Consider the following 27,383-nt stretch of genomic DNA (forward strand, 5'->3'; position numbering starts at 1 on the left):
CTCCTCCATGATCCAGTGCCTCCTGCTTCATCGAAGAAACGCCCCCCTATGAAGACTTCACCATAGCGAACTCCGATTCAGAAGACAAGCTCCGAAGTGGTGGAGATGGGCAAGCCCCGCCCCCACGAAGATCTTCAGGACCAGACCGTCCCACATAGCACATAGGTCATTGTTGTCGCTCAAGTCACACCGGACAGCAGCTCCAACAAGGAGGACTGTCTCATGAGAAGATTGCATATTCTTCCAATGGTGGACGAGGACTATGCGGCGACAGCAAGGTTCTAGTGCTGATTTCGCTCCTTGCCGTCCTATAATTAACTGCATACGTAGGATCGCGCATCTATCTTGCAATATTGTACTTGGTGTGACCTTGGTGCGATGCACCGAACTAGCTCCTAGATTCTTCTTTTTTGTGAGGGTGGTCGACTCAGCATCTCATTACTGGTACTCTCGTATCTCGACTTCTCGAGGGCATCAGATACACATGGACGTTGCACTAAACTACCTAACGTCCAAAGACTTGTCCACTCTGGCTCTTCATTTCCTTTCATGACAAAGAAGCATGGATTTGTCATATGAAAAGAATACTCTACTTCACCAAAGCAAAATAATGTACATGTAATTGGGCGGCTGCCAAATTTCCCTAGAATCGAATAAAATTAGCATCGGATCACCGACAATGCTTTACAAAACCCGAAGGCAGCTAGTGCCAGACTATGAGGCTCACTTCCAAAACATGCTACCACAACTGCAAGAAATTCCAAACGAACCGGATTCCTAGAAATTCGCCACAGGTATAATTAAAAATCTCCTATCTAAGTAACAATTGGATGCAAAAGCTAGGCACATGGAGTGCACAAAGATAAGCAAATCATGCCCTTTCAGCTCAGCTCCGATCCATCACGTAGATGAATATAATTCCCTGAGAATAAAATCTTTTGGTCGACCGGATTATTCTCGCAAAAGTAATCTGTAACAAGGAAACTGTAGTTGCACCAATGATGTTTTTCCCTCGTATTCTTGACTAAGGTGGCATACATAATCGTCGAAGAAAAGAAACCATGAAGGACGCTCTTATACCTCCTCCTTTTCGAAAAAAGGGACTACACTTAGTAAAAGCTGATTATGTTCGAACAAAAGGACTACAGCATCGTATCGCATGCAAAACTGAAACTCCTTATGGAAAGGACTCGAGGTCGCTCACCATGTGTGCCAAACGCACTGGTGCTCTACAAGCTGATGCAGTTTGGCGGCGTCTCCGCCCCTTTCGCGGACTTCGTCTGGGGTGGGTTCGCCCCGTCCAAGGCCAAGTTCTTCGCCTGGTTACTTGTGCAGTCGCGTATCCAGTCCCGGGCGGTGCTGTTTAAGAAGAACGTCCTCTCTGAAGTGGAGGAGGTCTGCCCCATATGCAAGGCCGAGAGGGAGACGGCGACTCACCTCGTCTTTGGGTGCCCCTTTGTGCGCCGCTTCTGGGACGCCATCGGCTAGAGCTTCCCGCTTGACGCGGATGTGTGCCGGCTGTTCTCCTACGAAACCCCCACTCCCCCCGGCTCGAAGGAAGCCTCGACCCTCACCATCCTCCTCTGCTGGAATATTTGGAAGCACCGAAATGGGGTTGCCTTCCGCGGTGAGCGCGCTAGCCTTCCACGCCTCCTCTCCATGTGCCGCGAGGACGCTGCTCTTTGGGGGCTCCGTGCTCCGGCCACGCTGCATGATGAAGCGGTCGCCTGGGGCTCTCACCTTGGCGCCTTGTTAGTGGCTTGAGTAGTGGCTGCTCTCTCCCCCTACCCATCTGTCTTTCCTCTCTTTTTCTCTCTGTTCTCCTGCTGTAAACATTCAAATCCTGGCTTTTAGCCACTTGGGAAATGCAAAATTCAGGTCCTCTCCCCTCCGGTGAAAATAAAAAAAAAGGACTATATACACCACTACCTGAAAACCGAGAATCTTCACTGTCGTCTTACTTTTATCATAGTTGCAGATTTAGTTCACGAATTTATTCACCTGAAGTTAGCTGAACGGCTGCTCACATGGACATAGGTATTGGTTCCCCAGCAGATGGAATGGTTGTTTCAATGTTGCTAGGCATCAACAAATTGAAGCCATCAGCTGCTGTCGATATGATCATCTCAGGTGTATTTTTCGATAAAGAAAATATATTAATATCAAAAGATACCAATTACACTCAGCCTCTACAAATCAATAAAAGAAATATATTAATATCAAAAGATACCAATTACACTCAGCCTCTGCAACAACGCATTACAAAAAAAAAAACTAAGAAATAAAAATCTCACTACAATATACTAGCCTTAGTAACAACAATACATCTACCACCAAGACATCACCTGAAATTCAGACTCTCCAAAAGCGATGCTTCCAAGAAGGGAATAGTGCACCAGCGCCGTCATCGTCCGATCAAAGATCTTAGGTTTTCACCCTGAAGATATTCCCTGCTCTCAAAACAATGCATTGAACAAGGACATTGCTAGGCACAACCAATTAAGACCAGACCTTGGGTTTTCATCCTGAAAGGTAAGACACCGAACTTCACATGTGCTACCGCCCCCACTTTCATATCACTGCTGCGAAGCCCGGAACACCAAGAAAGTCCATCAACAGCGCATACTTAAACCTCCCTTAGCTAGTCCTTCAATCCGGCCTTCATGATATTCTCTTCTTCTGACTTCACCATGGACCAAATGTCACTTGATGTCAACGCTTCGCGCAGCTCCCTCTAGAACCAAACGGTCGGAATAAAAGCATGGGTGTGCACGACCGAATACCACTCATCCAGCAAACTTTAGGCAATAGAAGCACTGTTACATTCGCCGGTGGCGCCTTCCGGAACACAACACTCCTGCCAGATCGAGAAGGGCAGGCCTCATGTAGGTCTTCATCTTCGCCCAAGAGAGACCCTAGGACCGTCGACTTTATTCAGGTCGGCCCCCCACGCCGGCGACCATCCCATGCTGGCCAAGGTTTCCGCCGGAGACACCAAATGCAGATCGCGTAGTCCGGAGACACCGCACACGCCTGGGCATCGCCGCAGCCGAAACACCAGCTCATGTGGGTATTACCCTTCGGGTAACCGACATTAGGCTACCTCCACCGGCCCAACCAGGGGCCCATGAAGATTACCCAACATCAGAAGTGGGCCTACGCGTCGACGTTGGAAAAGGAGATTCATCCGAAGGAAGATTCTTGACGAACAAGGCAAGAAGATACTATACAAGAAATATTTATACTTTGACTCTTTGTACCTTAGTCGAATCCGGACAGATCTCTCGAGACCTGGCCTGCTATATAAAAGCCAGGAGGGGATCTGCCGGAACACAACTTACACGCATAGAACCACCGCAAGATCAAATCTAGAGCTTAGAACCCTTGCCTCTCGGTGAGTCCACCGTAGCTGATCGGCTACCCCATTGTAACCCGATATACTTTCGATAATCAAGATCAGACAAGCAGAAAGTAAGGGTTTTACCTCATCGAGGGCCCCAAACCTGGATAAATCTCTCTCCCTATTATTTTGGTTACCGATATCTTGTGCTAGCCTGCAGGATTCCGTCAACCCTAAGCCCCTCATGGTGGGCATTGCCGGGGAGCACCCCCGACTCCATCCCTCCACTGCCGACCGCCGAGAGGCGAGGAGAAGGAACCTAGAGTTCCCCCTGCAGCCCGCCCCCACCCATCCCTCCGCCCCCGGCAGGGCTCACCACCACCTCGCCGTTCGTCGAGCCGTCGCCGAGCCGAGCCCACGCGCCGCGACCGAGGCCCTCGACGAGAGGGCCGCACCATGGCCTGAGGAGGAAGTCCCGCGCCCGCCCCTGCGTGCGAGAGGATGAGGAGTCCCCGCCGTCGCCGACGCTGACTAGGCTTTGCCTGGTCACACCCCCTGGCGGCGGCGAGGGAGGGGAGGGAGAGGGAGGGTTGCGGCGGTGCGGTAGGGTTTCTCCCGATTGCCACGCAGGGGCGACACGCGCGGTAGGTATCTGGGGATGCCAGTGCAATTTTTTCAAATCTTTCTGGCCCTGCGTGTAGAAATAATGAACAGTGTGAATTTTCTTAATAAGAAAAAATGGCTCTAATAAAAAAATTCAGCTATAAAACATGACCAGAAAGAATCACCATCTTACTGGCATCATTAAAACTGTTTTTTTTAATAAAACCTCTTGTTAAGAATGCAAGAACGATAGTGCGTTGCAAGAAGGAATATGACAATAGTACCTGATGAACAAAGAGTATCTGTGGGGGCAAATCTTCGGGCAATATGCCCATGTGCTTGCTCTTTCATCTTTGATTTCAATTCAGCCTCCTCTTCCGCATCCTTTTCCATTGAAAGATCCCATATTCTGGCCAATTAAAACAGACCGAAGGGAGTACTATTTAAGCGCGTCGTGCAAAAACTGACAACATAAAACACTTGTGTTGTATGAAAATGCAAGTAACTCGATTGCTCTAATATAAAGAACTGAGACTGCCATCATCACAACCTGAAGCTATTAAACAGCCCACAAGCCTGAAATGAAATTCAAAAAATCCATAATGACATACAAGACATTATAGTGTTCATAAAGATAATATACAGAGTACATACGGATTCCATGAGATCACATTGACGTCAGAATTGTGAACCCCTGACAAGAGGGTAACAAGGCTTCCTCCCTTCACGTATATATATATCCCATACAACATTAGTTCCATCCACCGAACATGGGGCAAATACAAAACATAATTATAATATCTGATATATCTGAAATATGTAATCAATCATTGTATGGCATGTCTGAAGATCTTCAACACTTGCAGAGTGTCCAACAAATTGGTTGGTGTCCACATCCCAACTGTCTGAAGAGGGTTCCCAAAGATGAATGCATTTGTTACAGTCTCCTGCATGGACAAGCAATATACCGAACTACATCAGTTTCCTTGCACCACCAAACGAATTGTACAGACGGAAGAAGTCTTTAATCGAACTAACGGAGATAAGATTTAGTACACACCAGACACAAGTCTTCATGTAAAACTTTGGTTCCAATCAAGTGCATATCCTTCATCTTTATGGCCACTAAATATTTTTAGAAGCACATGGTTATGGATTATGTCATCATCTTTGTGTGCAGCTGTTCTAGAGTCTACTTAAGCAATGAACGAGCTGAAATCCCACACCTTCATATGTAGAAGAGAGAACAGAGTTAAGTATCTTTACTACAGTATTAAATCTCAATAGGACCGTACCTCGTGCGTCGCTGGCCGTTTTTCACTCTAGCCCCAATTGAGAAATCAACCCACGCTGCAAACGTCTCCTTGTCCCACCGAAGTATTCATCCCAATCCAATCTCTGGAGACCACCGGAGCGCCGCCGCCCCAGCCTTCTCGCTTTTGCTGCCCTCCTCCACCGAGCGAGATTCGCTCTTGCTGGTCTCCATCACCGCGAGCGAGGCCCCTTAATCCACCTCGCGAACATCATATCCTCCGGGGCCATCGCCGCCTCGAGCTGAGGGACGCCAGGCCGGTTCTGCCTCAGGCTGAGGCGCTAGGAGCAGCCGGGAAGAGAAGAGGGTCACGGCCGCGCGTGCCGGGAGCCCGGGACCAAATGCCAGCGTATGCTTCTTTTGGAGAGAAACGACATGCCGTGAACCACTGTCGCGTCTCAGTGATTTCCAATCGATGCCCAACCCCGAGCTCTCGTCAACGCGAGGTCCCATAGAAATCTACCATAGATGCGCTGGCGCCGGTGACGCCGCTGCCCTTCTGTCCCGCCCCCTGCAACCGCTGCCTACAGCCAGAGCGCGCATTCACGTCCACTGCCTACAGCTGCTGCTGGAGGCGCTGCAGCAGAGGCGGTGCGCGGGGTCGTGGGAGGAGCGACGCGGCGGATTGCTGTGGCAGGAGGGTGAGCAGCGATGTGCTGGGGTGGAGAGCAGCGCCAGCGCTGCTGCCTCGCGTGTAGGGGAGATGGAGATAAGAAGAAATTTCATCCAGACAAGTAATTCATCTGGGCGTTTGCGCCTGCGTGCACTGGCGACCCAACCATGGAGGGCTTCTACTGAATCCCCATATGGATAGCTGTGTGCATGTACTACTATTGATTTTTTGATTGGTGAATGCTTCTATTAGATGCTACACATGGATAGTTATACGGGGCTTATTTTCTCGTCTAAGCTGAAGTAATGTTCATTTGAACTCAAGTAATGGCCGTGTTCAGTTAAGCATCTTAAGTTAATGGACGTGTGAATCTAATATATGAAGTGAAGCATGATTAACTAGCATGTTCTATTTCTTTTTCATCAGTTTTCTCATTACAAGTTCAGTAGTACATATTCTCGTGAGTTGCCTATGGAGCTTCGTGATATTCCCTACGCGGGTCTTGGAGAGGTCGCCCCAACTTGAAGTAATCGTTGTGATCTGAATATCTGATGAACTGAGGATGCAATTGTCTAATCCAAATAAGAGCTTACTATTCAATACGAAGAATTTCAGTACCATATCATGATACTCCCTCCGGTTCATATTAATTGACTCTAATATAGATGTATCTAGACACATTTTAGTTCTAGATACATCCATATTGAAGTCAATTAATATGGATCGGAGGGAGTACCTCAGTTTAATGGAAGATGCTACCACCAGTGACACGAAAGTGTTTCTACTCTCAGTATTGTACCTGCGTGCATTTGCATGGTACTTGAATAGTTCATACTGGAAAATGATGATTCTATGGCAGATTCAGGCTGCCACCAATTGAGATTAGGCATGGCCGAATGGTTGGTTTGGTCTAAGGCGTCAGTTTAATAAATACCCTACATTATTATTTAAATTTCAGTCCGTAGCAACGCACGAATATTATGCTAGTATAGGACAGAGAAGCGGCCAGTGTGATGCACTCTGTTCCTGGACAATTCTCAGGAGGAATATAGTGCATAGAATATATGTTTTATTGCTGGACAAATAGGACCCCATCCATGTTGATGTACATGCCAAGTTTTTTCATGAGGAGCATAATAAAATTTAGCTTGATGTACAGTAAAAAGATATCTATGTTAAAAGGGAAGGGGTTTGATGTACAAGAAATACATCTTCTAGCTTTTGATAAAAAAATGGACAAATAAAAAACAAATTACCTGAACATGACCAGTGTCTCCCCACGTAGCACATATATGTGGTTTTTGATTCATTGAGAGTATCCGGTTTATAGATCCCGCATGAGCCACCTTTCTTAACTGGTACAGGAGATACACTATAAGTCATCAAAGGACCATACAGAATTCTGAACTTTAAGTTACATTTCAAAAAGAGTTTTGCAGTTAGAATGTTAGCACACCCGTATAATAGGAATTTTAAAATGTTCAAACTTTTCAATTAATAAACATAAAAGGAATAAAAATGAAACATACACAGAAAAAAAAACCCATGAGAAACCACTCAAAAGGAATAGTACAAAAAAAACCAGCAAAAAAGGAAAAACCAGAGACCGTTGTAGTAGAGATAATAGGAAAAGCATCTAGATGGGTCGGTCCAACCCCACGTGCGTGTGTGTTGTGGGTATACTTCATAGGTGTACCATCGACAGTGCCTAGATCCGGCAAGCCCGGGTGGCCCACAGACGGTGATGAGGCATGTGGCCCATCGGGCGGCCCAGTTGCTGTTGATCATGAAGGAAGAAGTCCAGCCCAGGATCGGCAGGCCGGATCCGTACCGACATAGGAGTAACCCGGATCCATGGAGGCCCATGAGGAACCCGGATCCAGGACGACGTGTATGGGAGGCGGATCCGTGACGTGCACGGCAAGATATTGTACCGTAGTTAGGCTATCTGTAATCCGGCTAGGACTCTCCATGTAAACCCTAGATCCGTGCGCCTTTATAAGCCGGATCCCGGGAGCCCTAGAGGCACAACCACAACTCATTGTAACAACGCGAAAGCGCCCGGATAATTCCGGACAAGCAGCGGTAGGCCCCGTCATCGTGCGGGTGTTCCGAAGCCTGGGTAACTCGCGTACCACCGTCCCGTGTGCACTCCGCCCTATGGCCCCTACTTCTTCTCCCCTCGTGAGGATCCCTCCTCCGGGGTACCGTCGATTAGGCAACGACAGTTGGCGCCCACCGTGGGGCCTGCGGCGTTTGGAGGCCGGAACCGGGAGGGTTCCGCCATGGGAAGCTACGACGACACCATCGCTGTGGGGCGTGTCCTTTACGCCGGAAATCTGCCGATCGTCACTCCGGATGAGTGTTGGATTCCGGCTAAAACCGACCCCGTCAAGCTCTCCATCGTCCCAGTTGGCGGCATACACATCTTCATCGGGGAAACCGTCGATTCCGACGGAAACCCACTGGTAAGTAGCGCTGACGCGACCGCCGGCCGAGCAGGACGCGAGTCGCGAAGATCCGATCCGAGGCGCCGGAACTTCCTAGCGAAGATTCCGCCTTAGATCCGGAAAAATCAAAACCCACCCAATCCGCCCCCGAGCAGGAAGTAACGGTGGAAGACCAATGCGGATCCGCTCGGGTCTCCCGTGTGTTAGAGAAGCAAAGGTGTCACTTCGTACACTTCTTGGCCCATACCGCCGGAACCGCCCCTCATGGAGCCGGAGCCGGTCCCGAGCAGGTCGAGGCCCCGGAAACAACGCTGCTCCGGATCAGCAGGAGGCTGTCGGAGAAAGCGAGACTCCGGTTGAAGAGTCGATCTTGGGAAATCTAAGCCCAATCTCCGGAGACACCCGAGTCCATGGACACCTGCAGAGTTTGATCGCAAGGTGACGGAACTCGGATACGGTGAACAGCTCGAAGTCGACTCCGTCCCGCTAAAGCGAGTACTTGCAACCGTAGCGGCGCTCGGAGAAGACGGATCGAAGCGGCGGACACTCAATCCGACCCCCAGCCATCTCACCATGGATCTCCGATGTCGCGGGAACGGCCCCGTAGGGATCCTTCCTCGGAGAGCCTCCTGTCGCTCGAAGAGATAGTTGCACAAGCACGCATGGATTTGGTCGCAAAGTCAGACGTCCTCAACAAGCCAATAACTCCCGGCGATGCCGCAGATCCGGAGGCTTTAGAGGCCACCAGAAAGGAGATGCTGGCCACAGCCAAAAAGTTTGCCAATACCGCAGCTGCTATATTGGATGAGAGGGAAGAAGCTGCACTGATCATGGATCGCTTTGAAAGACAGGATCGCGAAGTCACCGCAACGCTCGAGCAAGTCAAGAGTATGAGAGCGGAGTGGGAGGTGAAAATGACCTACGCACAGGCGGAGGCTGATAGAATCGTCAGAGAAGCAATCCCTCCCCGCAGCATCAACTTCGCAACCCCTGCCGAACAGCGGCCGCTCGCTACCCCAAAGGACAATTTGGCAAGAGCTGCAGAAATTCTGAAGAAAAGTGACGAGGAGGTTGACATCAACTACTTGCGCACGCTCGTCGCTTCAGCGGTTAAACAACAGAGCAAGGCAGATACTTCGCGCAAGTTGGAATCCAACCCGGAGCATTGCGTCTCCACTGCGCAGAAGAACGCCCACAACAATCGCCATCGAGATGACGAGTCGCGAACCGGATCCTCGGAACGCAGAAGGAAAGCCAGGGAACACCCAAATCCGATCCCCGTACCATCAAAGACGCCACCGTCAGATCCGAGAAAGGGAAAGGACGCAATGTACTCTGGACGAGACAAGTACCGCAACGCCTCTCCTCCGCCTAATGGTTACCCGCGTCCCCCTCGCCGCCGTAGTCCAGCCGGAAACACCAGGCCTCAAGGGCATGGTGGAATTATTATCCGCGACATCGTGATGCCTTCCGGAAGCCGGAACGAGGAGCGCACGCCGGAGCCTCGCCGGAATCAGAACAATGATCGTGAGCCCGAGCCTAGGAGGAGCCGGAATGAGGAGCGCGACCCGGAGCCCCGACGGAGCCGGAACGACCAGGGCAGCCAACGTCATGGCGAAGGCAGCCACAGGAGCCGGAGCCAGCACCGGGAGGGCCGGGGAGAATCCGCAGGCGGAAGCAGAAGGTCGGATCGGCCCCCTCGCAGGTCTCCCTCACCACCACCTAGCGGTGGCGGCGGAGGTGGAGGCGGAGGCGGTGGCCGGAGATCTCGCTCTCGCTCGCAGTCCCCCCGTCACGGCTCGCGCGACGCGCGGGAACGCCTCAACGAATACAGAACCGACTACATCGGACCGAAGTGCTTTGGCAGGATGATTCGAGAGGAACCAAAGCCAAGGAGCTCCCTCAAGCTACCCGGAAACCTGAAGCATTATGATGGCACCAAAAGGCCGGATACCTGGATTGAGGATTACTACAATGCAGTAACCTTCGCCGGAGGAACCCCTAATATTGCCTGCCGCATGCTCCAGTTGTACCTTGTAGGACCAGCCCGGATCTGGCTCAGTGACCTCGAGAAAAACTCCATCTTTTGCTGGTTTGACCTGAAGACCGCTTTTGAGAAACACTTCGGAGGCACCTACAAAAGACCTGCCACGGCAAGCGACTTACAAGCTTGTATCCAGAAGAAGGGAGAAACCTCAAGAAACTTCCTCACACGATGGTTGGCATGCAGGAACGAGTGCGAGAACGTCGACCACACCACTGCAATGTACGCCTTCATTGGGGGGTTGCAGAGAGGAGGACTGCTAAGGCATAAGCTTACATGTTTGGCTAACGCCAACAAACTGACTTTGGATGAGATGATCTCCATTGCCAGTGATCACACTGCCGCCGATGACGACGCAGGCGGTGATATCGCAGCTACGGCAATCCCCCTGCACCAACAAAAGAAGAACCGTGATAACGGTAACAACAGCGGCCACAAACGCAAAAACCCTGATGACCAGAAGAGTGGCGGATCCGACTTGGTCGCCATGGCATTCCAACGCGGAGGCTCAGGAGGCGGAAGAGGACGCGGCCGTGGAGGCGGAGCCGGCAGGGGTCAGCAGCACGGCACTGAGGTCACCGCTGGCGGATCCCGCGCCCCGCAAACCTACGAGGAGTACAGAGACATGCCCTGCCTGGCCCACTTGGATCCGGCTACGGGGAAGTCCACTCACACCAACCGCAACTGCAAGTGGGTCAACGACCTAAAGAATGACCCGGAGGCAGGATACAAGCGAGCCCGGAAACACCGCCCACGCGGCAAAGGAGGCAAGGGCAAGAACAAGGACAAGGAGGAGGACAGTTCCGAGGCGATGGACGAGGATGATAACTCGCCGGATCCCAAAGCCGGATCCGGAGGTAAATCCAACCCCTTCGAGAAAAAGAGCGTGGGGGCTTACCACACCTTCCTCGGAACCCCAACAATCCGCGCTACAAAATCAGCTACCCGGATCCCGAACGCCACGAGTTCCGGCCGTGCCGCGATATGTCGGGTGGTCGGAAGTTCCGTGCACATTTGACGGGGAGGATCATCCCGCCATTGTGCCAAAAGAATACTACGCCTTGGTTGTGAGTCCCCGCATAGACAGGTATGACTTCTCCAAGTGCCTCATGGATGGCGGAGCCAGCTTGAACATCATGTACACGGAGACTGCGGAGCGGATGAACCTCACCAAGGAACAGCTCAAACACAGCACCACTGAGTTTCACGGCGTGGTTCCGGGTAAGAAGGCGAACTCCCTTGGCAGCATCACACTTCCCGTGGCTTTCGGCGATGTTCACAATTTCCGCGAAGAAAAGATCACGTTTGAAGTTGTGCCCTTCAAGAGCTCCTACCACGTCATCTTCGGCAGGCCCACCTACCACAAGTTCCACGCAAGAGCGTGCTATATCTACAACAAGCTCAAGATGCCGGGTCCCAATGGTATGATCACCATAACCGGAGACTACAAAAAGGCTCACGAGTGCGAGTTGGGCGAAGCCGCCTTCGCGAGTCCGTCATATCCGGAGAAGAGCTGAAAGGCTACGGGGCCGCGGTGGATCCGACTGAGATGCAAACCACCAAGAAGCAGATCTCCGAACAGAAAAACTCCTTCAGGGCCGCGATAGAGACCAAGAAAGTCAGCTTCAAGGAAGATGACCCCAGCAAGCAAGTCTCGATCGGAGCCAACATGGACCCCAAATAGGAAAGCGCGCTCGTCGAGTTCCTCCGCGCTAACATGGATATCTTCGCATGGCAACCTTCTAACATGTCCGGAGTACCTAGGGAACTCGCCGAGCACTACCTCAACATAAATCCGGGGGCTAAACCGGTGAAGCAAGCTATGCGACGCTTTGGAGATAAGAAGCGCCGCGCCATAGGAATGGAACTAGCAAAGTTACTAGAAGCAGGTTTTGTAATAGAAGTTATCCACACCGATTGGGTCGCGAATCCCGTCCTTGTACCCAAAAAGAACACTGAAATACTAAGAATGTGCATCGATTACTCCGGCTTGAACAAACATTGCCCGAAGGATCCGTTCCCCCTGCCGCGCATTGACCAAGTCATTGATTCGACGGCGGGGGCGGAACTTCTGTGTTTTCTTGATGCGTATTCCGGGTACCATCAGATCCGGATGAAGGAATCCGACCAAAAGGCGACTTCATTCATTACCCCGTTTGGCACTTACTGCTATGTTACTATGCCTTTTGGTTTGAAAAACGCAGGTGCCACCTACCAACGTACGATGCAGCGATGCCTGAAGGACCAGATTGGCCGGAACGTGCACGCCTACGTCGACGACATCGCGGTCATGACCCGGAAAGGATCCGACTTGATCAGCGACCTCACGAAACCTTTGAGAATCTCCGCCGGTACAAGATGATGTTGAATCCGCCGAAGTGCGTCTTTGGCGTGCCAGTCGGAAAACTCCTTGGCTTCATAGTCTCTCACGGAGGCATTGAGGTTAACCCGGAAAAGATCAAGGCAATCACGTGTATCAAACGGCCAACTTGTCTCAAAGATGTGCAACGACTAACTGGTTGTGTCTGCAGCAATCGGTAGGTTTGTTAGCCGTCTTGGCGAGAAGGCGCTACCTCTGTACAAGTTGCTGAAGAAAACGAGACAAATTTATGCGGGACAACGCAGCTGACGCAGCTCTTCGAGGGTTGAAGGAAATACTTACCTCCCCACCTATCCCGGCAGCCCCAGCGAGTCGAGCCAATGCTCCTTTATCTGGCAGCTACCAACAAAGTCATCAGCCTCGTCATCGTGGTGGAGCGAAAGGAAGAAGGTCATGAATATGACGTCCAAAGACCTGTCTACTACATAATCGAGGTGCTGACGGAGTCAAAGCAAAGATACCCTCACTTTCAGAAGCTAGCTTATGGAGTCTTCCTTGGCAGCCGGAAGCTGAGACACTACTTCCAAGAGCACCCAGTAACAGTTGTGAGCAAAGCTCCGCTGTCAACAATTCTCAACAACGCTGACGCAACAGGACGAACAGCTAAATGGGGCATCGAATTATCCGCCTTCGACATCGCTTACAAGCCAAGGACTGCGGTCAAATCCCAAGTCTTGGCAGATTTCGTTGCGGATTGGACGAAGCTCCGGATGCAAGTCCGGAGCCGGAACCGAAACATGGGTCATGCACTTCGACGGATCCAAGCAGCATCAAGGCTCAGGAGCCGGAGTCACCCTGAAGTCCCCTACCGGAGAAGAACTGCAATACGTCCTGCAGATCCACTTTGAAGCTACAAATAACATGGCGGAATACGAGGCTCTACTACACGGACTGCGCATCGCTAAGGAAATAGGGATCAAGCACATCATTTGTTGCGGAGATTCCGACCCGGTGGCCCGACAAGTAGCCGGAACCCGGAACGCCGGAAATTCCGTCATGGCGGCTTACGGAGACGAAGTTGACGAGATCGCCAAGAGCTTCCTCGGATACGAAGTCAAGTACGTCGAAGAGACGACAATACAGCGGCGGACATGCTATCCAAGCTCGGATCCGGCGGAAAGCCAATTCCGCTCGGAATTTACCTAGAGCATCTCCGGATACCCTCGGTGAAGGGCGCTAACCGGAAAACCCGAAGTGGCGGTGTCTCCGGCTAAAGAGGTATTGGCTACCATTCCGGCTTGGACACGGCCTTTCCTGGACTACCTCATCGATCGAAGTTGCCGGAGGACGAGGTCCTCGCGCGCCGGATCATCGGACGAGCACGATCCTACACAATTGTCGATGGACAGCTCTACAAACGAAGCGCAACAGGGGTATTTGTCAAATGCGTCTCCAATCAAGATGGCATTGAAATCCTCAGAGAGATCCACGCAGGGGACTGCGGGCACCATGCCGCTCCCAGGTCACTCGTTGCGAAAGCGTTTCGGCTAGGTTTTTACTGGCTCACAGCTAAAGAAGATGCCGACAAGATAGTCAAGACCTGCCGAGGTTGTCGGTACTACGCTACTCAACCAAACGCTCCAGCCCAAGAGCTGAAGACCATACCTATCACCTGGCCATTTGCGGTGCGGGGGCTCGATATGGTTGGTAAGTTAAAACGATCATCTCCCGGTGGTTGTGAATACCTCCTGGTCGGCTGTTGACAAGTTCAGCAAGTGGATCGAGGCCAAGCCGGTGAGAAAAGCCGACGGTGCTACGGCACTAAAATTTGTCATCAGCCTCGTAATGAGATTCGGCATCCCACACGGCATAATCACGGATAATGGCACAAACTTCGCTCAGGGAGAATTGAAGGATTATTGTGAGACAATGGGGATTCGATTGGACCTTGCATCCGTGGCTCACCCACAATCCAATGGTCAAGTCGAAAGAGCTAACGGTCTAATATTATCAGGAATCAAGCCACGCCTTGAAGAACCGCTGCGACGAGCAGCTGGAGCTTGGGCCGACGAACTAGACGCTGTCTTGTGGAGTTTGCGAACTACCCCTAACAGGTCAACAGGGTTTACCCCTTTCTTCCTGGTATACGGATCCGAAGCTGTGATTCCCTCCGACATCATCCACGATTCACCGCGAGTTTCCGCCTATAATGAAGAAACGAGTCGACGAGGCCGGACGGCTATCCGTGGACCTGATCGAAGAAGCTCGGAATTTAGCTGACCGGCGCTCCGCCATCTACCGGCGAAACTCCGACGTTATCACGGTCGTCGAGTCCGGAATCGCTCGTTCATGGCCGGAGACCTGGTTCTCCGCCTTCGCCAGGTGAAAGATCACAAGTTGCAATCTCCATGGGAAGGACCCTTCGTCGTTAGCAAAGTGCTTCACAACGGATCGTACTACCTTGTTGATTTCCGAGAGCTGAGGGATAGACCTGCTAATTGGCGTCGGAAACGCAAGCGTGAGGATCCGGATGATATCTACGACGAAACAGATCGCCCTTGGAACATTGCACAGCTACGTCCTTTCTACACTTAGCATATTTTTCCGAGTTACAAACTCTGTAATAGTTATACATGATCAATGAAATAAAGCTTATGGTTCACTCTTTGAGTCTTTTACCTCCTTTACTTGTTCATTTTAGATCGTGTATGTTTTTCCGACTAAAACCGCAGAGCTGGATGTTTTCCGCCTAGGCGTGTATAAAAGTTGTGATTTCTAAAACCGTCCTTTAGGACGTAAGCTTAAGTTTTCTGATTAAGTTGTTATCTGTTGCGAACTCGTGGATTCCTAGTAGCGACTTCCGGCACCTATGCCTGGGGGCTTGTTTCCGCGGTTTTGGACGGATTGCCATTGGGCTTCGTCGCCGCTGGCGAGCATCTCCGGCTAAGGTTTTCCGGCTCGTGGAAGGTCAAGCGGGCAAGTCGGAAAATAACGAAATCAGCACTTGCTTTCCGACATAAAACGAAACATGCAGCATAATATTAAAGGATAGCAGGATAAGTTGTTTCCGCCCATGCATAATTGTTTCGTCCCTAACTACTTAAGAATTTAAAGTTTTATTACAAACCCTCGATGGGGCCAAAATGATGCATCGTTTTTTCCGCAGGAAGAAAGTTTTCACTCCCCCTTAGCAGGAGAAGCCTTGCCCTTTGGGTCCTTTTCTTCGGCATCCTTCGCCGGAGACGACACGTCCTCGTCACTTTCCTCCGACGAGGCCGCAGCGCCGTCCTTGGGTTCCTCTTGGGGAGCTTACTTGGAGCTGGTCCGGAGTAAGCGTGAGCCGGATTCCGCGGGACGTGCTTCCGCGTCGAGCTTCGCTTGAAGTTCCGCTTCCAGGGGTTCGTCCGCGGGAAGCACGAACTTGTCGCAGAATTCGTCATGCCGGATCCTGCGCGCGATGCGGGTGTCGTAGCCGCTTACCGCGTCTAAAAGCGCATTGACATCCGCGTCCGAGGGAACTGCGGCAGTCACCTGTTCAAGATCAAGCTCCGGGTTGTGTGCTAAGCACATGGTCAAAGACATCGCAGCTGCGCCCCGGGCAGATGATGCTTGAAGATCCTTCACTAGCTCCGGAAGAACGTCCATTTTTTGAATAAGCTTGCGCACTTTGCAAGTACGACTCTTTTTGATGGACAAGTTGTAGCATATCTTCCGGGAGGCGGAAATGAGGTCTTTGCAATCATCGCCGGCAAGTTGAAGGAGATCGTCCCGAGGGAACAAATTCCGACGCTTTTCCGGATACCCAAGAGGTACTGCATAAGATAATCGGATATAAGTTAACGGTTCGAGCACACAAGGAAGAGTCGGAGAAAAGTTTTCCGGCAGGTTCTGGAGTAGTACCCAAAACGTTCTCACTGAGCACGTCCCAATGATGTTCTGCGGTCTCCATATATTTTTGGAGCCCAGTGAGTTCTTTTTGTTGCCTCTTGATGGTCTCGCTGTCAGCATTTCTCTTCATTATAAATTGGCCCTTTTCCCTGGCATGCTCGGAACTTTTCTCCGCCAGCTGCTTTTCGGCTTGCTCCCTCTTAAGTTCCGCCTCCTTTAGCTTCGTCTCCAATTCTTGGTACGAGGAGCGCAGGTTCTCAAGTTCAGTCGAAGCTGTTGCCAGGGAGGAGGATGCGCCTATAATAACATAAGTTAACAGCAAATTTCAAGTCGGAATTTGGTTAATGACGAAGAAGGCGGAAACCAACCTTGGGCGTCCGCCAGTTGTTTAGCCAATTCTGCATTCTCATCCTTCAGGGTCCGGATATTTTCCGCCTACTCGGAAGTAACGCGGCGCTGCGAGGCAATGTTCTTGTGCAGCTCGTAGTGCAGCGCCTGCTGTTCTGTAAAATTTAAACGAGTGCAGGAGTAAAAATTCCGCTCGTAGCAGTGGTTTCTTTTAAAAGCATCATTGCCGGAACCTTTCCGCCATAATGCTTGGGGGCTACTGGTTCTTTCTAAATAACTTTCCCGGAAGTAATCTTTCTCTAAGCATCTAAGCGCTAACTATTTTTTTTCAGTTTCCGCTTACATGCTTGGGGGCTACTGGGGAGTACCTTTTGCTTGCAGATGAGCTGGTCGCAGAACTGGCCAACATTTTTCTTGAAGTCTTGGATTTCCGACGTCCTGGAATCAGGTTTCCCCCAGACGTTGTTCAGCATGGCGTTAAGCAGGTCTTGTTCAAGCTCCCACTTCTCCGCCTCAGTCAGCTTGTTGAAAAACTTAGTGGCATAGGCCTTTGGGGTGGAGGTGGTGTCAGCCGGATCTCCAAAGTTCTTCGGAAAAACGACCATGTCGCCAGCCCCTTCTCCAGCTTTCTCGGAAGAAGTTACTTCAACCTCTCCTTGGACTTGTTTTTCCGCCTCTTCTTGAGCAGGGCCTTTGGCCTTAGGGTCTTCTTCGCCCGCATGCTCGCTGCTAACCGGAATTACTTCCGGTGGAGTGTTTGCAGCAGGTGGGGGAGATGGATCCGCCTGAGGGGGCGACGGTTGGGGAGTTGGGTGGGTTACGCTTGGTGGAAGCTGGGGTAGAGGGACCAACAGCCGGAGATTTCTTCATATATTTTGTGATGGGCTCTTGGCTGGTGGTCCGCGTGGCAGTGATTTTCGGATTCCTGCAAACAAGTGAAAGGGTTTAGACAAGAGATAATTTCGCTAAGTTAAAATCGCATCATGTTCGGAAACTTACGGAGCGCCGGGGATGATGGGGCGCGTGCCTTGGCCGGCTGTTGAGAGCATCCTTATACGCGCACGCTCCGCTTTCCTTGAGTCTAGCGGAGGTGGTTTTACCGTCTTCGGTTTCTTGGCGGAGGCCTCGCCGCTAGCTCCGGCCTCAGAGCCGGAAGCCTTGGCGCGGGGACGCTTTGTAGGTCGAGGGGCCGCCTTACGAGGTGCCTGTTCCTCTTCCTCCTCGTCGTCATCCGGAACCTCCTCCGCCGTGTCTTCGGTGACGGGGACGCGGAGAATGGTGCGAAAGTCTTCCTCCGCCAAGGTATTGAGCTGGAAGGAAGATGAATAAAAGTTAAGTTAAAACATCCAAAAGCTTGTGAAGTTTGAAGCAGCGAAAAGGACGAAGCTTACCGGAGGACACTGGTCGTTTGTATAAATGTCTTTGGTCAGTTCCGGGACCTGTTGGCCCCTCGGAATCTTCACCAACGTCTTGATCCTTCTCTTCAGAGAGTCGGCCAGAAGATCGTGGCGGGTAACCCGGAGAAGATCATCCGCCCCGGTATAAGCGCACATCAGGCGCGCGTTGTAGCGTAGAGGCTGGATTCTCCGGGAGAACCAGCTAAGTGTGAGCTGGGCTCCGGTTAGTCCGTCGTGGACTAGCCAGGAGATTCTCCGCGCAGCCTTCTCCAGGATTGGGGTCTGGGCGAGCGAAGGGACGAAGCTCCAGCTTGCAAGTTCTTCCGGAGGTTCGTTGACAAACTGGGGCAGGCCTTCATGAACTTTCGGAACTGAGGCATTCTTCTCATAGAACCATCCGGCGTTCCAGTACCGGACGGATTCGTGCGAGTCATGGGGAGGGTACATGCGGCTAGGGCGGAGCATAAACGTCATGCTTCCGCAGTTCACCATTGCCTTCTCCTTGGTTTCTTTCTTCACCCGGAAAAAGAATTGCCACAACTTGACGTCTGGCCGGATCCCAAGATGTCCTTCGCAGAGAGTCACGAAGTTGGACAAAAGAAGGTATGAATTCGGGCAAATGTTGTGGGGCTGGAGCCCGTAGGTGCTGAGGATGGAGAGAAAAAATTCCGAACAAGGGAGTGAAAGTCCGCGTTCCACCCAAGCCTTAGTCATAACAACTTCTCCGGCTTCTGGCTTGGGGACGACGGAATCACGTGTGAAACTCCAATGTGAGGAGATCATTCCTTCGTTCTGGAGCTCTCTAAGCTCCACGTCGGTGGTTTCGCAAGGCCACCATTGACCCCGTTCTCCTTCGCGGATCCGGGCCTTGGACGCCTTCTTGTTTCCGCCTCCTGCACCTTTGCTGCCATCCGAGCTTGTCCCTCGAGATCTTCTTGGAGCTCTTGGAGGGTAGGAATCCGGCTTGGAGCGGTCTTTGGAAGATGCGGAAAAAGGTTGAGCTAGTCTGATGTCGGAAACATACGGTGGCAGGAATGATATGGGATCCGGGCATATGGGTTCTATCTGATTGGGATCCGGGCTACTCGAAGAGCTACCAGTGCAAAGTGACGATTCGAGTGGCATGCTTCCGGCTGCACCCATACAAAGTGTTTGAGTACCCGGATCACTAAGCCTATTTTCTACACTAGGTTGTCTTCTACAAGGCCGGCGTACTTACCGCTAATGGCGCGGTGGCTCGACGGAGCTCCGGCGGAGATGAGGTCGCCAAACTTGAAGGAAATCGACCCGCGTGACCACGAATCGGCGGTGGAGCGAGTTTCTCGTTCAAACGTGAGAATCTTGGTGCGAGGGGAGCCTTGGTTCGGCGGCGGGCGAAGTTCACCGTGACGAAGTTCGCCGGAGTCAAGATCTGGCGGGCGGCGCAGGCGCGAGGAGGAAGACGATGTGGTGAGAGGGGGTGAAAGAATGAATTTTTACCGGGCCGCGGGGTATTTATAGGCCGCGCTCGGAGATTCGGGATCCGGATCCAATGGTGGAAACTGAACGGTCGCGCCGTTGGATGGATGACACGTGTTTAGGTCAAATGCGGTAAAACGACGTGGAGGTAATTTAACCATGCACTCCCGAAAATTCCGGCTGAAGATTTGCATCTGCGAAAATTTAGCGCGGGAAATAAGGAAGTTGTGCGCGGGAAATATGGGACTTCCGTTGTTGCGTGTGATCTGAAGATGAAGGATTTCCGAAGCCGTTTGAGTCTCTTAAGATTCCGGGTAATTTCGTGAAGATAAGTTGTCTCTCATTCAAGCAGGGAGTAACCCGGAAATGTTCTTTTGAACGTCTATGGATGAAGTCCCGCGGGGTGGGAGCATTTTCCGGCTATAAGCTGGAAAAAAGAAGAAAATGCAAAGTTGGAGCTCTTCAAGTTTCTCCGCGTTACCAACGTTTGCCGGAGATTATAATGAACCAGCAAGGCGGAAAGCTGCAGGTGAAACTCGGAGAACTCGGGGGCTACCTGTTGTGGGTATACTTCATAGGTGTACCATCGACGGTGCCTAGATCCGGCAAGCCCGGGTGGCCCACGGACGGTGATGAGGCATGTGGCCCATCGGGCGGCCCGGTTGCTGTTGATCATGAAGGAAGAAGTCCAGCCCAGGATCAGCAGGCCGGATCCGTACCGACATAGGAGTAACCCGGATCCATGGAGGCCCATGAGGAACCCGGATCCAGGACGACGTGTATGGGAGGCGGATCCGTGACGTGCACGACAAGATATTGTACCGTAGTTAGGCTATCTGTAATCCGGCTAGGACTCTCCATGTAAACCCTAGATCCGTGCGCCTTTATAAGCCGGATCCCGGGAGCCCTAGAGGCATAACCACAACTCATTGTAACAACGTGAAAGCGCCCAGATAATTCCAGACAAGCAGCAGTAGGCCCCTGTCATCGTGCGAGGTGTTCCGAAGCTGGGTAACTCGCGTACCACCGTCCCGTGTGCACTCCGCCCTATGGCCCCTACTTCTTCTCCCCCTCGTGAGGATCCCTCCTCCGGGGTACCGTCGATTAGGCAACGACAGTGTGGGTTGTACGGATTCCCGCATGCGATGGACGACATATATGGGTTGTCATCGAAAATGGCTTCCACTTTTAACCGAAAACAAACAGTGTGCGGGCATATAAGTAAACAATGCAACTCCAAATAGAATCATGGGCAAACCACAACAAAAATCCTAGCTTTTGTTTCATAGAAATCACCGCCAAATTACTCACTATAAACCTTAACCATACCAGCGCAAATAGAGAGCAAACTACATCGACGGGAGGAGGGCTGCCACGATGTTACCATCGTCTTCGTCGAGTCTTTGCATCGTCACGATGGTCAGCGCGGCCGATGAACCATCATCTCGCCATTGACATCGCCAGACAATATGGAACGTTAGGTGATGCGGAGAGGACAAGGTGGACTGGCGGGTCCCACTAGGCTGACCCACAGTTTTGTTCGCTCGCGCCCCTCGCAAAACTAGCAAGCCTAACTACCCCTTAGCTACGTCACCATGTTTGGCAGGATTTTTTAAATTTAGAATGCAAATTAGAGTGATTTGAAGAGGAGGATTCAAATAGCCGAACTATTCAAGGTTTTAAAATGGGGACTCTCAATGCTCAGCTAGCTGACGTCACGCAATGCAAACGAAATCAACCACGCAACTAACTCATGTTTCCTCTGTGTACGGTACATATGCATGCACTTGGTAAGCCGAGCAAGCTAGCTACGGAAATGGATATAGCATTGAGTGGTTAGGTGTAGAAATTAATGTGTTCTGTTTTCCCTTTTTTTCTTTTGCTTTCCATTATGTATAATGTATACAATGATCTTATATGTTTTTCACTTTTCGATGGGCAAAAGAAATTGAAAAACAAATTTGCTAATTCAAAACAAAAAAAATAATAGTTGTAGCCCATCCGCAAGTGAAAAATATCAATTTAATGCAACAAAAAATCGGTTGCAATGGCACTTGCAACTGGATAATCTCAATCGCAACCCTATTCGTAATTAGAGAAAATCTTAGCTGCAACACCAATTATAACTGCAAAATTATCTCAGTTGCAACTACACTTGCAACTAGAGAAATATCGGTTGCAATTCCAATATAAATGGAAAATTTCGTAGTTGCAACTTTATTTGCAATTGGAAAAAAGTTTATTTGCATCTTCACTTGCAACTCGCTAAGCCCTACACAATTTTTTTTTAGAAAAACAAAAAGTGTATGCAGAAAAAGTTGAAAATCTCTATTGCAACCCCACTTGTAACTAGGAAATATCAATTGCAACCTCACTTGTAATTGGAAAAATCTTATTTGTCACTCCAATTGAAAAAATCTTAGTGCCAACCCCACTTGCAACAGATCTCAGTTGCAACCTCACATCCAACTGATAAACCCAGTTGCAACATCACTAGCAGTTGCAGCCCCACCTGCAACAAAAATATGTTAGTTGGAGCCTCACTTGCAACAAATCTTAGTTGCAACCCCACTTGCAATCTTAGTTGCAACACAACTTGCAACTACAATATTTCAGTTGCAACTCCACTTCCAACTGATAAATCTCAGTTGCAACATCACTTGCAACAAGAATATCTTAGTTGCAACCCCACTTACAACTGACAAATCTTAGTTGCAACACCACTTGCAACTACAATATCTCAGTTGCAACCCCACTTGCAACTGACAAATATCAGTTGCAGCACCACTTACAACTAGAATGTCTTAGTTGCAGACCCACTTGTAACTGAGTTCAGTTACAACCCCAATTGCAACTAGAACTTTTAAGTTGCAATCCCACTCGCAACTGAAAAAAAAAATCTCACTTACAAACGCAACCCCGTTTGCAACTGGAAAAATCTCAATTACAATTCCACTTGCAACTAAAAAAAACTCATCTATAACTCACTTGCAACTCCCTCACTATCATAAATGAAGACACAATCCAATAGTTTCAAGGTGGACTGAACTCTAACATAAATCTAGGTCGGTCAAGAATTAGTAAAAAATCATTTTTTTGTGAAAACAACAATAGAATAATAAAAATTATTGTGAATACACTTCTTTGCATGATATCAACAAATTATTTAATAGACTAAAAATAATGTATTTATAATTTTACTGAAATAATAAAAGTGGGGTTTGCTTTATACTAAATGTTCGACTATGCATAAAAAACAATAAAAATGTGAGTGACAATAAATATTCGAATAGACGTAATAAATAAAGCAATAAAAAATAAAGCTAGAAATTTGCGATATTCGACGATGAGATAAAAACATCGGCATATCGCGATAAACTTGTAAAGTACGTATCATCATATTAAAATATAAACAACAATATTATGTACAAAGATTTCATACTTTTTTCCAATATAAGTAAAAAATTAGTCTCTAGAGTTTAGAAGGTAACTACTAACATTATCAAAAGAACTACACCTTTTCGATAAATGATGTTTTATTACTCAAAAGGTTTTAAGCATTACACCCAACCTCTGCATAAGTACGATGCACACAACCATTCAAGTATCAAAAGGATCAAACAAAGTACACCTAGACGAAAAATAGATAAAATATGAGACAATCCCGGCTCAGCCTAATTGGCCTCAATACGCCTATTATGCTGCCACCTATGTTGTGAAATAAACTCCTTCGCCATATTCTCCAATCGTGTAGACACCTCCATAAAGAGATCGCGGTCCTTCAAACGTTACAGTGACGACCATGAATAGAGCAAAGTCGTAGCGCGGTAAACAACCTGCAAAATAGAAGAATTTTTTTCATTAAAAACCTTATCATTTCTACATAGCCAAAGCGACCATACAACAACAACCGCGCCCACCCTAATAAGCGTTTTATACCTAGCGTTGATACGTCTCCGACGTATCCATAATTTCTGTCGTTCCATGCTTGTTTTATGACAATACTTACATGTTTTGCTTGCACTTTATAATGTTTTTATGCGTTTTCCGGAACTAACCTATTAACAAGATGCCACAGTGCCAGTTCCTGTTTTCTGCTGTTTTTGGTTCCAGAAAGGCTGTTCGGGCAATATTCTCGGAATTGGACGAAATCAACGCCAAACCTCCTATTTTTTCCGGAAGCATTCAGAACACCGAAGGGGAGTCGGAGAGGGGCCAGAGGGCCACCACACCATAAGGCGGCGCGGCCAGGCCTGGGCCCGCGCCAGCCTATGGTGAGGAGCCCCCAGGCGCCCCCTTGCGCCGCCTCTTCGCCTATTTAAGCCCTTTCGACCTAAAAACGCGATACCAGAAGACGAAACTCCAGAAAGACTCCAGGGGCGCCGCCACCATCGCGAAACTCCAATTCGGGGGCAGAAGTCTCTGTTCCGGCACCCTGCCGGGACGGGGAAGTGCCCCCGGAAGCCATCTCCATCAACGCCATCGCCTCCATCATGCTCCGTGAGTAGTTCCCCCATGGACTACGGGTTCTAGCTGTAGCTAGTTGGTATTCTCTCCCCTATGTACTTCAATACAATGATCTCATGAGCTGCCTTACATGATTGAGATTCATCTGATGTAATCGGTGTTGTGTTTGTCGGGATCCGATGGATTGTTACGTTATGATTGTCTATCTACAAAGTTTATGAAGTTATTGTTGCTGCAATCTTGTTATGCTTAATGCTTGTCACTAGGGCCCGAGTGCCATGATCTTAGATTTAAGCTCTATACTTATTGCTTAGATTGTATCTACAAGTTGTATGCACATGTCGCTGTCCGGAACCAATGGCCCCGAAGTGACAGAAATCGGGACAACCGGAGGGGATGGCGGTGATTTGAGGATCACATGTTTTCACCAAGTGTTAATGCTTTGCTCCGGTGCTCTATTAAAAGGAGTACCTTAATATCCAGTAGATTCCCTTGAGGCCCGGCTGCCACCGGCTGGTAGGACAAAAGATGTTGTGCAAGTTTCTCATCGCGAGCACGTACGACTATAATTGGAAAACATGCCTACATGATTAATGATCTTGATATTCTGTCTTAATGCTATTTCAATCCTATCAATTGCCCGACTGTAATTTGTTCACCCAACACTTGTTATTGGAGAGTTGCCACTAGTGTAGCTGGGAACCCCGGTCCATCTTTCATCATCATATACCTGTTCTACATGTCATTGGAAGTAGTATCAACTATCTTCTGGTGCCATTGCTCTCATATTGCTATTACTGCTGCTGTGTTACTGTTACTACTGCTCTCATATCACTGCTACTTTCACATCACCCCTGTTACTAGTGCTTTTCCAGGTGCAGCTGAATTGACAACTCAGTTGTTAAGGCTTATAAGTATTCTTTGTCTCCCCTTGTGTCGAATCAATAAATTGGGTTTTACTTCCCTCGAAGACTATCGCGATCCCCTATACTTGTGGGTCATCAAGACTGTTTTCTGGCGCCGTTGCCGGGGAGGCATAGCTCTACTTATAAGTTCACCTGGGGAGTACACTCTACATCTCTCTCTGTTTTATTTTATTTTGTTTTGCTTAGTTTACTTTTGTCTAGTTTATTTGTGCTTAGTTTATTTCTGTCTAGTATTAGTTTGCTTAGTTTAATTTTGTCTAGTTTATTTCAGTTTTGTTTTACTTTCCTCATATTCCCAAAAATCCATAAAAATTTGAAAAATCGAAAAATTAAAAATTGCTGTTATGGGAGAACCTACAACCTACTTGGAGCTTATAGAATGTTATAATAATTATAGAGAATCAAGAACTGGTAAAATAATGAGTGCTATGATAGAAAAATTGAATACAATGGCTAGAATCTTGCTTAGACGCCATGATATAAACTCGTTGCTCTCAACAGGATACTAAACATCTTAAATTTCAATGTGGCTTTAGTGAGGAATTTTTAATTAAGAACTATAATTGGAATTGCTATATTCATTATGGGTTCGAAGAGGTAGAACAATTTGTCTTATTTATGGGAGCCTCCGAGATAGAATCCTTCATGGTTGAGAATTATGAAACTTGTGCTATTTGTAAGGACCTTAAAGATTATGTCTCTACTATCCTTAATTCTTGCATAGAATGCTACAGTAGGAATCCTTATATCCTTGATTATAAAGAGAGACACATTAATGCACAAGAATGCACTCACAATTTGCAGGAACCGGTGGAAGAGGAAATTGATGAACCTGAAAGCTCATTGGATGAAAAAGAAGAGGAGAGCGACGAACAAAAGGAGGAAGAATGGATTAGCTACCCATGCCAACCTTCTAATGAGAGTAACTCTTTATCTCTTACACTATTTGATTGTCCTCCATGCTTACCGAAAGAGGTTGAATGTTATGTTCCTGTGGATTCTCTTGAAATATTACCTATAAGTAAAACTTGTGATAATAATTATGCTACTGTTATTTATGATAATCCATGCTACTTTGATAAATCTTATGATAATGCTTTGTTTGTGCCTGATGTCGAAATGCATGGTACTAAAGAATTTTGTTTGGCAAATGTCTATGATAAAGCTCTAGATGATGGTCCTATGTTACTTGATAAGATTAATTGTACTACTAATGAAAATGGGATTGGAGAGTTCTTGACTTATTCTATGAGTCCCATATCTATTGAGATTGATCAACTACCTTGTTATATTATTAATAAAAGTAAGTTTGAAAGTTTTAATTCCACTATTCTTGAACTTGATAAAAATTATGTGTTTGGAAATCATGAAAAATATGCAGCATGTGATAGTTATATTGTTGAGTTTATTCATGAAGCTACTGAAAATTATTATGAGAGAGGAAAATATGGTAGTAGAAATTTGCATGGTACTAATACACCTCTCTATATGCTGAAATTGCTGAAGCTACACTTGTTTTATCTTCTTATGCTTGTCACTTTGTTCTTCATGAATTTATTTGTGTACTAACCCCTCTAATGAAGTTTATGAGAAGTTTGGTGTGAAGGAAGTTTTCAAGGGTCAAGAGAGGAGGATGATATATGATCAAGAAGAGTGAAAAGTCTAAGCTTGGGGATGCCCCCGTGGTTCATCCCCGCATATTTCAAGGAGACTCAAGCGTCTAAGCTTGGGGATGCCCAAGGCATCCCCCTCTTCATCAACTTATCAGGTTTCTTCTATTGAAACTATATTTTTATTCGGTCACATCTTATGTGCTTTACTTGGAGCGTCTGTGTGCTTTTATTTTTGTTTATGTTTGAATAAATTCGGATCCTAGCAATCCTTGTGTGGGAGAGATACAAGCTCCGCTTTTTCATATGAACACTCGTGTTCTTCGTTTTACTTTTAATGTTCAATGATAAAAGTTGGAAGCTATTGCACTTATTTATATTTGGTTGAAAACAGAAAATGCCTCATCATGTCTTGGATAATTTGACACTTGGCAATTGTTTTGAGCTCTCAAGTAGATCATGATTAAGTTTTTTCATGTAGTTTAAACCTATTAGTGGAGAACTACCGTAGAGCTTGTTAAAATTGGTTTGCATGATTGGTCTCTCTTCAGGTCTAGATATTTTCTGGTAAAAGTGTTTGAGCAACAAGGAAGACAGTGTAGAGTAT

General features: G+C 48.5%; 1 pseudogene; it reads right to left on the reverse strand.

Moving 5' to 3' along the window:
* Positions 1–2,023: 2,023 nt before the first annotated feature.
* Positions 2,024–16,327, reverse strand: LOC124656365 (annotated as a pseudogene).
* Positions 16,328–27,383: the final 11,056 nt, after the last annotated feature.

The sequence above is a fragment of the Lolium rigidum genome, chromosome 5, assembly GCF_022539505.1.
Source record: "Lolium rigidum isolate FL_2022 chromosome 5, APGP_CSIRO_Lrig_0.1, whole genome shotgun sequence".
Classification (NCBI taxonomy): domain Eukaryota; kingdom Viridiplantae; phylum Streptophyta; class Magnoliopsida; order Poales; family Poaceae; genus Lolium; species Lolium rigidum.